The 12,385-nt window shown below is 52.9% G+C and overlaps 1 long non-coding RNA gene across 5 annotated transcripts in view; it reads left to right on the forward strand.

Annotated features, from left to right (window-relative positions):
• The window catches only part of LOC138843915 (uncharacterized), a 169,461-nt gene that overhangs the window by 91,951 nt on the left and 65,125 nt on the right, over positions 1 to 12,385 (forward strand). For all 5 annotated transcript variants that reach the window (XR_016213711.1, XR_016213712.1, XR_016213708.1 and 2 more), the window contains one exon: positions 2,342 to 2,471. This is a non-coding gene — a long non-coding RNA (uncharacterized LOC138843915). The remainder of the gene's footprint in view (positions 1 to 2,341; positions 2,472 to 12,385) is intronic.

Here is a 12,385-nt window from a genome sequence, read left to right on the forward strand (position 1 = left end):
CTTTAACTTTGCCTTGTCAGTATTCTTATTTATGGCCATGAGCTCTCTTTCACTTGCAAATAATTTTTTATTTAAATTTTTATTTATATAAATGGAACATATTTCACATATCTCGTACAGTTTTAAGTACATAATGAGACTTCCCACCCCATCCTCCCTCCCTCCCTACCACTCTTCCTTTGTTATTTTTCTTTTAATTTTTGCCATAATACACTTTTTTCTTTGAGAAAAGTTTTATCACTAATTGAAGAAGCACCCAAGGAAACAAGCAATGGCGTTGGGCACTTAGGCTTATCTAAAACTTACAAGACATAAGAATACCCTCCACTTAATACACTAAAACAAAGTAAATCTTTGAGAACAAGATTTACTGTTAACTCTCATAACTCACTGAGGACGGATGTCATACATGGGAAGTTAGTGCACAGTGACTCCTGTTGTTAATGTAACAGTTAATACTGTTATGTATGACATCAGTGATCACCCTAGGCTCTTGACATGAGCTGCCTAGGCTATAGAAGCCTTTTGAATCTGCAATCTCCGACAGTAGACAGGGCCATAAGAAAAGTGGAAGTTCTCTCCTCCTCCTTTGATGGCCCCTTCTTTCCACTGGGGTCTTACCCATTGAGGTCCTTCATGTAGGACATTTTTTGCCACAGTGTCTTGGCTTTCCATGCCTGAAATGCTTTTGTGGGCTTCTCATCCAGCGCAGAATGCTCTAGGGGCTGATTCTGAGGTCAGAGTGTTACTTTAAATGATTATCTTTCTATGAGTCTGCTGTATGGACTGTTTTCTATGTTGGAGCATTCATGCCTTTTAAATTCTATTATTATTACCAAAAACTAATCCTATTCATATGACCATTGTAACACCTAATCCTTGCTTGTCATTGCTCTTGAGCATGGCCTTTTCCAAAGCCCGCAGTGGGCCCCTGAGGGAGTCGAGGCCTCCTGCGTTCCTCTCCCCATGGCACTTCCCGAGTCTGTGGCTAACGATCATGGGTCCATCCTGTCAAAGCCTCCATTGGGTTGTGATTCGGCTGCACTCAGGCCTTTGAAGGACTGGAGGGTGGCACCTGGGCTTTGGTCACACGTGTGCCATGCTCACGCCCACTGAAGGGCAGCGTGCTCCTGCTTTCGGGGGTATCACAGATGCTCTTGCTGTCTTGTAGATTTCAGGATATTTTTATATTTTTAAATACCTAAGAAACACAATTGTGAAATTAAATATTGAAATTAAGGTTGGGAATGGGGTGGGAAAAGTGGAAGGACTTTTTCAAGAGAGCAGTCACAAGTCCTCATCAGTGCTGTGCGTGGAGGTCAGCAGCGCTGTGTGGTCTCGGCCAGCGGGCGTAGCTCAGGCCCTCGCAGTGGCCCTGCTGTCTGTGCTGGGAGATGCTGTGATGGCAGCCACAGGCATGCTCTTTGCTGTTTTCCAGACTTGGAAGGGGCACCTGCAGGCCACCTTTCGTTAGGTCTCTCTGATGGTACAGTAGAGGGGTTGGGGAACACTGAGGGACTCTTGGGGTCAAGTGGGGCTGACGCGTGTGTGAGAGGAGGGAGAAAACTGTTTGATGAGGAACTCGATGCAGGGCTGAGTAGGGGAGAAGCCGAAGTTGGCCGCGAGATTCTGGGCGGGGTGGTGGAGTGGACCGTGATGGCTGTGACTGAACCGGGCCTAGAAGAGCGAAGCAGGTGTGGATGGCGGTGGGAGCTGAGGTCTGGCGCTCAGGGCAAGAACACACTGTGGTTGTGCTTGCCTGAAGCTCTTCTACAGACCGCCTTATTCTTACTGTGAGAAAAGACACACAACATGGAATTCACCACATGAGTATGCAGGTCAGTGGCATCGAGTATGCCGCACTGTTGTGCAGCCGTCACTGCCATTCCCAAAGTCTACATGATCCCCCTGGTGGTCAGTGACACGGAACACCGTTGCCTGTGCTGCTGGCCACTTGTTGCTGAAAGCTGTCTGCCTGTTTTTTAATTGGGTTGTTTCTTCTTTTGTTGTTGAGTTGTAGAGAGGGGGTCAAATCCTGGCTGCTTACAGGGCCCCAAGTCCCATTATTTGCAGACAGTAATTCGGTTCCTTCTGAATTCGGCCAGCAGACCCCCGAGCTGGGTGTGATTGAGTGGACCCCACTTCAGGTGCATGTGTCACAGGTCTGGCAGGTCCAGCTGTCTCTGCCAAGCCGCAGGAATCAGTGTGCATTCTGTTCTGTCACATTCCTAACTATTTCTGCACTTGGTTCAATGTTCTAAGAACTGCTCCCAGACTCTCGTCTTGCTTGCAAAAATACCAGATAAATATATACAAATGACAATGTGTTTTCCATTTTCAGGATATATTTGCCGTTAAACCCAGGACAAAAGAAGGCGCACGTGCTGGCCTGAGGCTTGGGAGCCCACCCACTGCCCCACAGAGGGCCACTGGTGTGTGCCTCTGACTCTGTTTACCGTTGGAGACCAGAGGTGAGAAAGAATGTTGCCTTTCTATTCTGTGACATTTTTGTGGTGGCAGAGATATTCTTATGAAACATAGCCGTGAAATTTCCTCTTTGCTGAAAAGATAACATGAAGAATTATTTTTGGGAGAGTAAACTCTAAATCCCTGCCCCTTGTGCTGCAAATGTACCTGCGTGTGACTGTAGCTCGCTGGTCTGGAGGGAGTAGGCTCTGGGGAACCACAACATTCCAGAGACTATAGCTCGCTGGTCTGGAGGAAGTAGGCTCTGGGGAACCACACCATTCCAGAGACTGTAGCTCGCTGGTCTGGAGGGAGTAGGCTCTGGGGAACCACATCATTCCAGAGACTGTAGCTCGCTAGTCTGGAGGGAGTAGGCTCTGGGGAACCACACCATTCCAGAGACTGTAGCTCGCTGGTCTGGAGGGAGTAGGCTCTGGGGAACCACACCATTCCAGAGACTGTAGCTCGCTGGTCTGGAGGGAGTAGGCTCTTGGGGAACCACAACATTCCAGAGACTGTAGCTCACTGGTCTGGAGGAAGTAGGCTCTCGGGGAACCACAACATTCCAGAGACTGTAGCTCGCTGGTCTGGAAGAAGTAGGCTCTGGGGAACCACACCATTCCAGAGACTGTAGCTCACTGGTCTGGAGGGAGTAGGCTCGCTGGTCTGGAGGAAGTAGGCTCCGGGGAACCACACCATTCCAGAGACTGTAGCTCGCTAGTCTGGAGGAAGTAGGCTCTGGGGAACCACACCATTCCAGAGACTATAGCTCACTGGTCTGGAGGGAGTAGGCTCTCGGGGAACCACACCATTCCAGAGACTGTAGCTCGCTGGTCTGGAGGGAGTAGGCTCTCGGGGAACCACAACATTCCAGTGACTGTAGCTCGCTGGTCTGGAGGGAGTAGGCTCTCGGGGAACCACACTGTTCCAATGACTGTAGCTCACTGGTCTGGAGGGAGTAGGCTCCGGGGAACCACAACATTCCAGAGACTGTAGCTCGCTAGTCTGGAGGAAGTAGGCTCTGGGGAACCACACCATTCCAGAGACTATAGCTCGCTGGTCTGGAGGGAGTAGGCTCTGGGGAACCACACCATTCCAGAGACTGTAGCTTGCTGGTCTGGAGGAAGTAGGCTCTGGGGAACCACACCATTCCAGAGACTGTAGCTCGCTGGTCTGGAGGGAGTAGGCTCTCGGGGAACCACAACATTCCAGAGACTGTAGCTCGCTGGTCTGGAGGGAGTAGGCTCTGGGGAACCACAACATTCCAGAGACTGTAGCTCGCTGGTCTGGAGGGAGTAGGCTCTGGGGAACCACACCATTCCAGAGACTGTAGCTCGCTGGTCTGGAGGGAGTAGGCTCTCGGGGAACCACACCATTCCAGAGACTGTAGCTCGCTGGTCTGGAGGGAGTAGGCTCTGGGGAACCACACCATTCCAGAGACTGTAGATCGCTGGTCTGGAGGGAGTAGGCTCTCGGGGAACCACAACATTCCAGAGACTATAGCTCGCTGGTCTGGAGGGAGTAGGCTCTGGGGAACCACACCATTCCAGAGACTGTAGCTCACTGGTCTGGAGGGAGTAGGCTCGCTGGTCTGGAGGAAGTAGGCTCCGGGGAACCACAACATTCCAGAGACTGTAGCTCGCTAGTCTGGAGGAAGTAGGCTCTGGGGAACCACACCATTCCAGAGACTGTAGCTCACTGGTCTGGAGGAAGTAGGCTCTGGGGAACCACACCATTCCAGAGACTATAGCTTGCTGGTCTGGAGGGAGTAGGCTCTCGGGGAACCACAACATTCCAGAGACTGTAGCTCGCTGGTCTGGAGGAAGTAGGCTCTGGGGAACCACACCATTCCAGAGACTGTAGCTCGCTGGCCTGGAGGGAGTAGGCTCTCGGGGAACCACACCATTCCAGAGACTGTAGCTCACTGGTCTGGAGGGAGTAGGCTCTTGGGGAACCACACTGTTCCAATGACTGTAGCTCGCTGGTCTGGAGGAAGTAGGCTCCGGGGAACCACAACATTCCAGAGACTGTAGCTCGCTAGTCTGGAGGAAGTAGGCTCTGGGGAACCACACCATTCCAGAGACTGTAGCTCGCTGGTCTGGAGGAAGTAGGCTCTGGGGAACCACACCATTCCAGAGACTGTAGCTCGCTGGTCTGGAGGGAGTAGGCTCTCGGGGAACCACACCATTCCAGAGACTGTAGCTCGCTAGTCTGGAGGAAGTAGGCTCTGGGGAACCACACCATTCCAGAGACTGTAGCTCGCTAGTCTGGAGGAAGTAGGCTCTGGGGAACCACACCATTCCAGAGACTATAGCTCGCTGGTCTGGAGGGAGTAGGCTCCGGGGAACCACAACATTCCAGAGACTGTAGCTCGCTGGTCTGGAGGAAGTAGGCTCTGGGGAACCACACCATTCCAGAGACTGTAGCTCACTGGTCTGGAGGGAGTAGGCTCGCTGGTCTGGAGGAAGTAGGCTCCGGGGAACCACAACATTCCAGAGACTGTAGCTCGCTAGTCTGGAGGAAGTAGGCTCTGGGGAACCACACCATTCCAGAGATTATAGCTCACTGGTCTGGAGGGAGTAGGCTCTCGGGGAACCACACCATTCCAGAGACTGTAGCTCGCTGGTCTGGAGGGAGTAGGCTCTCGGGGAACCACAACATTCCAGAGACTGTAGCTCGCTGGTCTGGAGGGAGTAGGCTCTCGGGGAACCACAACATTCCAGAGACTGCAGCTCGCTGGTCTGGAGGGAGTAGGCTCTGGGGAACCACACCATTCCAGAGACTGTAGCTCACTGGTCTGGAGGGAGTAGGCTCGCTGGTCTGGAGGGAGTAGGCTCTGGGGAACCACAGCATTCCAGAGACTGTAGCTCGCTGGTCTGGAGGGAGTAGGCTCTGGGGAACCACACCATTCCAGAGACTGTAGCTCGCTGGTCTGGAGGAAGTAGGCTCTGGGGAACCACACCATTCCAGAGACTGTAGCTCGCTGGTCTGGAGGGAGTAGGCTCTCAGGGAACCACACCATTCCAGTGACTGTAGCTCGCTGGTCTGGAGGGAGTAGGCTCTCGGGGAACCACACCGTTCCAAAGCGCCCGGAGTACAGAGTGCAGTTTGTAGAAGCACGGAGCCAGCCGCAGCGTGAGTGTGTTCTGGTCGGTGTGTTATCACTTGTACATCCCCCAAGGACGTTGTGAGCAGCTCCCAGTCACTGTTTTTCCTCCCCTTTACTGTGCAGCAAGGTGGTCCGGGGACTGTGCCGGCCGCACAGGTGCTGCTGAGTGGCTGATCTGGAGTTTAGGACTTTGAAAATTCGCTACTCAGAAGTTGTTTTAAATTTGGTTTGGAAAAAAAGAAGAGAGGCTCTGCAGTGTATAGTTTTGCACTAGATGCCGACCTTCAGCACGGTCTGTAGGTTTTGGCCACGATGGGAGTGCTCTCTAGCCATGCAGTTACCGAGGTCAGGCTTCGTGAGCCTGGGCAGACAGCGCTCCTTGTTCCTGTGTGCCGCACGCTGTGGCTGTTGACGCCATCTCCTCCTGTGGCCCCTGCTCAGACACTGTATCTCACGTCTTGCCACGTGAAGAGAACCAACATGTGCTTGTCCAACTACGTTTCCCAACGTGGAAGCCGCGTGCGCCATGCCGCTGTCTTGTGCGAGAAGCACAGCTCATCGGGATGGAGATGTGCTGTGTGAGTGGGACAAGCAACAGGCTTCAGAGACTTAACAAAAGAGAGTGGGAAGTAGCTCAGTGGTTTTCAGTATCAGTTCCACATTGAGATGGTATGATTTTGGGTTTGTTCAGTAAAGTATGGTGTTGAAGCTCTTTCCCGTTCTGCCTCTCTCTGTTCTCACATGGCTGTCAGAAGTTTCACGCTCCCCCTCTGACTCTCAGCTGCCTTCTCTCTGATGGCCCTGCTCTTGGGCTCAGCTTCCCAGCCACACTGTGTGGATGCTCTGGGACAGAACTCTGCTGTGGGATTGTTTTGAGCCTTGGGGGACACTGAGCTTCCCCAGGCTCTGTCACTGCACAGCAGAGCCCCTCAGCTGGGACCAGCGAGCCCATCTCCAGACACTGCCTTGTGTACCCTGCCCCTCGGTCACCCTGGCGGAGAACCACCCAAGGGGGTAGACAGTGGCTGAAAGGGCACTGACGAGAAGGTGGCTCAGAGGTGACCATGCCCGGTAGCTCGTAGCTCGTGAGAGTTCATCTTGTTCCTCCCCTTTTCTTCATTTTCAGCCCCCATTTCCACCTGCCCCAGCTTTTCTAGGCAGTTACACAGGCTGTGGTCACAGCTTTGGGTTCTGTCACCGTGCAGAGCATTGGTGGAGTTTGCACCGGTAGGGTTGTGAGTCTGGGTCACAGCAGACCCAGTCTGGGCGCTGCCTGCTGGGACCCCAGCCCTGTGAGAGCCCACGGATCCCAGAATAGCAGCTCTCTAACTTTAGAAGAACCCATGTTCATCCTGACCGCAGCTGTCAGCATTCCAAAGGGCTCTGTTCTGTCTGTTGAAGAGAGGACCTACTGCCCGGGTTTAGAGAATGACCTGATGCGTGTTTTATGCATCGTAACTGTTTAAAACTGGCTTAACGGAAACAGGGAGAGGATTCTAAAGGCTCACCAAACAGTTGCCAGAGAAAACGCTTCCTATGTGAGTGTGCTGGGCTACTCGCCCTACAGGTACAAATCTGGGCTTAGTCTCTGCCCCTGAGAGTGCGTGTTCGAGCGAGCTGCTAGCAGCGGAGTGAGCCACGGAGTGGCCTGGTCTTCTGAGCACCATTGTGGTGTGGCCGAGGCTGCCGGAAGCTCTTCCGTGTGGTGCCAGCAGCATGTGTGGTACAGACTCTACCCTTGGTGTTGGACAATGGGGCGGGTCCCAGCTTACCTGCAGAGAATTGCAGAAGCCACTGTGATGGAACGGGGGCTGCGACCACTGCCTGCTTGTCTGTGAGCATGGGTCTGTGGGCAGTGTTCAGACTCAACTCCGTTACATTTAGCCCGCGTTCTGGACAGAGCACGTTTGTGCTCCCTGCATGGCTGGAATTCTCGGTCTATTAAGATCTGCTGAATTGCATGCCAGTGGCCTTCAAGCTGCGCTTCTTGGGCCAGGATTCATAGCCAGGGCTTTCGCTGTGGCTGCCTCACTCTGGGTCCCGACTGTCTGCTTGGCCACCTCTGTGGGAAGGTGTTCTGGGGAAGCTATGTGGAATCCGGTCATTTTGGCTTCTGACTCTGAGGTCGGAGGGTTGCAGATGGAGGTCGCTGCTGGCAGTTGTCCTCGAACTTGAGATCTTCAACAGTTAGTACATTGGTTTCTGGCAGCTGCTGGGGCATGGGCAGAGGAGGAAATATGTGCAAGGAGCCCAGCATGCAGAAAAATGCCTCAAGTGCACGTTTGGCTGTGTCAGAAGGCTGTGAGGTTTTCTCCATATTGGGAAAGAAGAAAACCCATGGAGGGTCACAGATACACAACACTGTGCTTCCGAGGCTTACTGGTCCTGGTTCCCACTGCCCTCACTGGGCCCGGGGCTCTAAACCCCTACAGAGGCCCTGCCCACCTGCTCCTGGGTCGGGACCCTTGAATTTGTCGCCTAACTTTTTGTGTGCGTCTCTCTCTTTTCAAAAACAAATCTTGGAAATAATGTCCTGACTTCAGCATGTCACACATGCACAAAACCCACACATACCCTGCTCACGTGAATAAAACAGTTTGAAAACCAGCACTGGGAAGTGGTGAGACGGCGCCAGGCACTGTGCAGATCTGCTGTGGCCTGACCTGCACACGTTTGTGTAGTTGGGATGCACGTTACATAATAGGGCTGCAACAGAGCGCAGTTTTACTTCAGTCTTGGTAGGTTACAGCATGGCTTTCCTGGAGCAAGCAGGGGCTGTCCTGTTTCACCCCAGCAGGTAGCTTGGTCCCCCTCAAAGGCTACCGCACTGTTTGCTTGTCAGAAACTCTGCCTGCTCAAAGAAGGAGCCTGCAGAGCACAGAGCTCATGCAGATTTCCACTTGTCTGCTCGGACCCCTGGTGTGATGAGCCACCCACGGTGGCTGTGGAAGTCCTGTTTTCACTCCACTCTACTAACTGAGGTTAGACAGCTCAGAGGGTCAACACTGCGTGGCGTTTACATGACGCCTGTTCCTCATGATGCTGGAGACACGGCCCTAGGCACCCAGCTGGCCCAGGGGTATTGAATCAGTCGCCAACAGGATTTCATAGCGATAGGGGTATGTCAGTTTTATTCCCTGTTATGTCTTGGATGCCTGTGATGTTGCATGGCATGCAATAAATTGCTCAGTAAACTCTTTGAGTGAGGTCACCCACACGATGATAATTTAGTCAGATCTCTGTTCAGAAATGCAGAGAATGGTTCTGGCACTCGATAGGGTTTGGGGACTTCTGCAGGTTTGAGAATTAGCCACTCCTTTTTAGCACGCCGATTTGCAGATGTTTCAGATCATGTAACGTAACGTGCCTGGGAGACCTCCACATTGGTTTGTGGGTTGATGTGGACCTGGCCTCAGAGTCCTCGCCCCAGGGAACACTGCAGTGCCAGGGAGAGCAGGGAGCAGCTGACATGGAGGAGTCAGCGGGGAGCACAGCCTCCCAGGGCACTGGCACAGGGGGTGAAGCTGCCAGGAAAAGGAGTCCTAGTTTTCTGGTGAGAATGGGTGAAGGAAAGCTAATTTGGGTATTTCTTCATCAATCAATCATCTATCTGTGATTCTGCCTATCTATCTTTGCATCTGTATAAATCTATTGTCCACCAATAAATGAGCCTATGTATCTATCAATAAACCTATCCTTCTGTTAATCTATGAATCATTCAGTTATTTTGTCTGTACTCTATCCATCAATCTATATTTGTCAACCAGTTAATCTATCAGTCTGTCAATCCTATGTGTAGCAATCTACTGTCAATCTATAGTCTATCCGTCTATCAATCTGTATCTGTCATCTCTGACTAGGTAGAGAGGGAGGGGGGAGAGGGAGAGGGAGAGGAAGAGAGATCTTCTGTCTGCTGGCCCCCTCCCCAGATGGCCACAACAGCCAAGGCTGGGCCAGGCTGAAGCCAGGAGTTGGCGCTTGGATGCAGCAGCTAAGCTGCGGAGCTGCACTGCCGGTTCCGGCCGTTTCTGTCTGGGCACCTGTTGGTGGGGAATGGCAGCAGCTGGTGACCCCATGCAGGTGGTCAGGCAAGCACAGAACGTGAGAAAGATGGATTTGGTGGACAGATTTGGAGCAACAGAGTCACCTGTACTGAGGGTAGTTCCCTGTTCCTAAAGACAGAAGCTTCCCCAGGACCGGGTGGGCTTCCAGCTGGCTGTGGAACGTGGGGAGACTCTCTCTCCTCTGCTCGTTTAGTGCTTTGGGGCCGTGGCCTTCAGTGTCACTGTCTGCAGAGCAGAGCAGAGTGGGCTCGGGGGCTGTGGCTTCTCTTTGCTTTCCAGCTCTGTGTCTGCCTGTCCCTGGTCAGCAGGCCCCAGGCTTGAGCCTGAGACAGCCTAGGGGGCACAGCCTGGATTCCAGAAATGGAGACTTTGTGCTGCTCCCAGCATTCCTTCATCCCTCTTTCATCTCTCCATCTCTCTTACTCCCTTTGGCAGGATGTGGGTGGCGAAGTTGGCAAGATGGCAATGTCCCTGGCTCCCTGGAAGCCACACCCCATTCCATTCTCCCTCTGCATGATGAGCTACCTGAATGTCTGGGTTCCAGCACCCTGCGTGGTGACAGTGGCAGCAACAGGTGCTTCTCTGCAGGGCCTAGTGGCCATGACAGACACTGAGTGCCCCTGGTGTGAGGCCCATGGATGGACAGGTGGCAAGAGTGTGTTTGCTTTGAGACATGGAAATAGGTGCCGTGGCTCGCTGAGCAGAGTGTGTGCGAGACTGCGGCTGTGTGTCCTGACGTGAGGAAGAGCAGCCTGGAGACCTGGCAGGGTCTGTGACTGTCCGCATCTGTGCCCGGGTCTGTGAGCCGTTGTTCACGCTGTTTAATTAAGGAAAAACTCTTGTGAACAGGGTTCCTAGTTTCATTTTAAAACCACCTCTCAGACTTTCAGGAACTCACATCCACTCTCACAGCTGGCCCAGCTCCTCCAGGTTGTCCCCTGCTGCCCCGGCAGAGACCCCAGTGGCATGTTTGTGGCAGTGTAGTGCCTGGAGACAGGTCATGTCTACAGAGCTGTTCAAGTATTTCTCAATCAGGAACAAGTGAGCTGATCAAAACACACAGATTGTTCTCTTTGGTGTTTTTCAGATCCCTACAAAATAAACTCTGCTGTCTCCATTAGATTGTGAGTTCTTTGTCTCCCTGCCCGTCGGCTGCACTGTCTGTGGTCACAGGGCGGCAGCTCTGGCACAAGGACGACATCCAGAGGCTGACACACCTTGCCCCAGCCCGAGCGTGGTCTTCTGAGAGGGGGCAGTGCAGGGACAGCTGAGCGTGGGTGAAACGCAGAGAGCTCCATGGGTCTCCAGACAACCTGGCATTTACCTTGTCTCACTAGAGAAGTGGCTGAACCTGTTGCAAAGTAAACAGCTCGAGGTCAGGTGTGCACTGACCTGAGGCTGGAGCAGCTCTGCCTGGTGCTGTGGGTTCAGCAGGGACCTGCAGAGCCGCCCAGTCCAGTGCACCGTGGAGGACACCGAGGAAGCACAGCAGCTGGAGGGACGGTCGCAGCCCAGTGCACATCCTGCTTGGGAAGCACAAGCTCAGGCCACGCAGTGTGCGGCACGTAGTTGACGTTGGGGCGCAGGCCTCTGGACTCCTTCATGTCTGTCACATCATAGTGTGACAAGAAGAGGACGACAGTGAATGGGTAGATTGGGAACTGACTGGGAGCTTTCCCTACACGGCATTTAGTGAAAAGGATTGAACAGTTTAATACTGTTTCGTCGAAGAAGAACCTAACAGATATTAGAGGATTTCTTAAGTATTGACTTTGTGGAAAACTTCCAAAGAAGCGTTTCAAATGCTTTAGGAGACACACAAGTGCTGTCTCACATGTGCTTGGAATGACTTCACTCAATGTCTGACAATGTCTGAGAACTGTTCACTGAAGAGAAACCTTGTCCAAACACCTACATGATGCAAAATGTGAAACAGCTTTTAATGTGATCCACAGCTCTCCCTACTGAAATGGCAGCAGAAGACTGGACAGCTCTCTCTTTCCTGTGCTTGGCGTTCTAGGTGTTGCGGTGACAGAGGGGCTGTTGCTCACCAGTGCGGCCACGTACACGCAGCTGGCCTCTCCAAAGTGCAGGGCTCAGTGGCATGAACGCGTTCACCGTGCTGTGCGGCAGCCACCACCCTCTAGTTTGAAAGCACGCTCATCTCCGCAGAGTGACACCTTGTACCCGTTGGGCAACCACCCCGTTCCCCTCCCCCAGCCCTTTGCCATCATTAATTTGCTGTTGGTGTCTTCTACGTCTTCTGGACGTGTCACAGGAAAGGGAGTCGAACGGGACATGACCATTTGTGTCTGGCTGCCTTCCTGCAGCGGTCCCGGAGCGTCCAGCACTGCGTTCCTGTCTGGCCAGTTCCTGCTGTGCTGTCTGCTGCAGCTCTGTGTGTGTATCCGTTCACCTATTCACCCGTTGCTGGCTTTCGCGGCTGTTTCCGCCTTTTGGTTGTGGTTAATGTTGCTCACATTTGTGACTAGTGCTAGTTTGAGTACCAGCCATCGACTCTTTCTGGTTTACACCAGTCGTGGAATTTCTGGACCAATGGCAGTTCTGTGTTTACCTTTTCTTGAGGCGCTGCTAAGTGGTCTCCCACAGCGGCTGCACCCAAGCGCTCCTGCCACCAGCGTCTGGGAATTCTGATTTCCTCACAGCCGCATCCACACTTACTGTGTGTGTGTGTAGTAAGCTTGCCATCCTGGGATAGTTTAGATTTGCACGTTCTTAGCAACCA

Source organism: Oryctolagus cuniculus, chromosome 9 (genome assembly GCF_051225735.1).
Source record: "Oryctolagus cuniculus isolate XC-2025 breed Fujian yellow rabbit chromosome 9, ASM5122573v1, whole genome shotgun sequence".
In the NCBI taxonomy this organism is placed as follows: Eukaryota; Metazoa; Chordata; class Mammalia; order Lagomorpha; family Leporidae; genus Oryctolagus; species Oryctolagus cuniculus.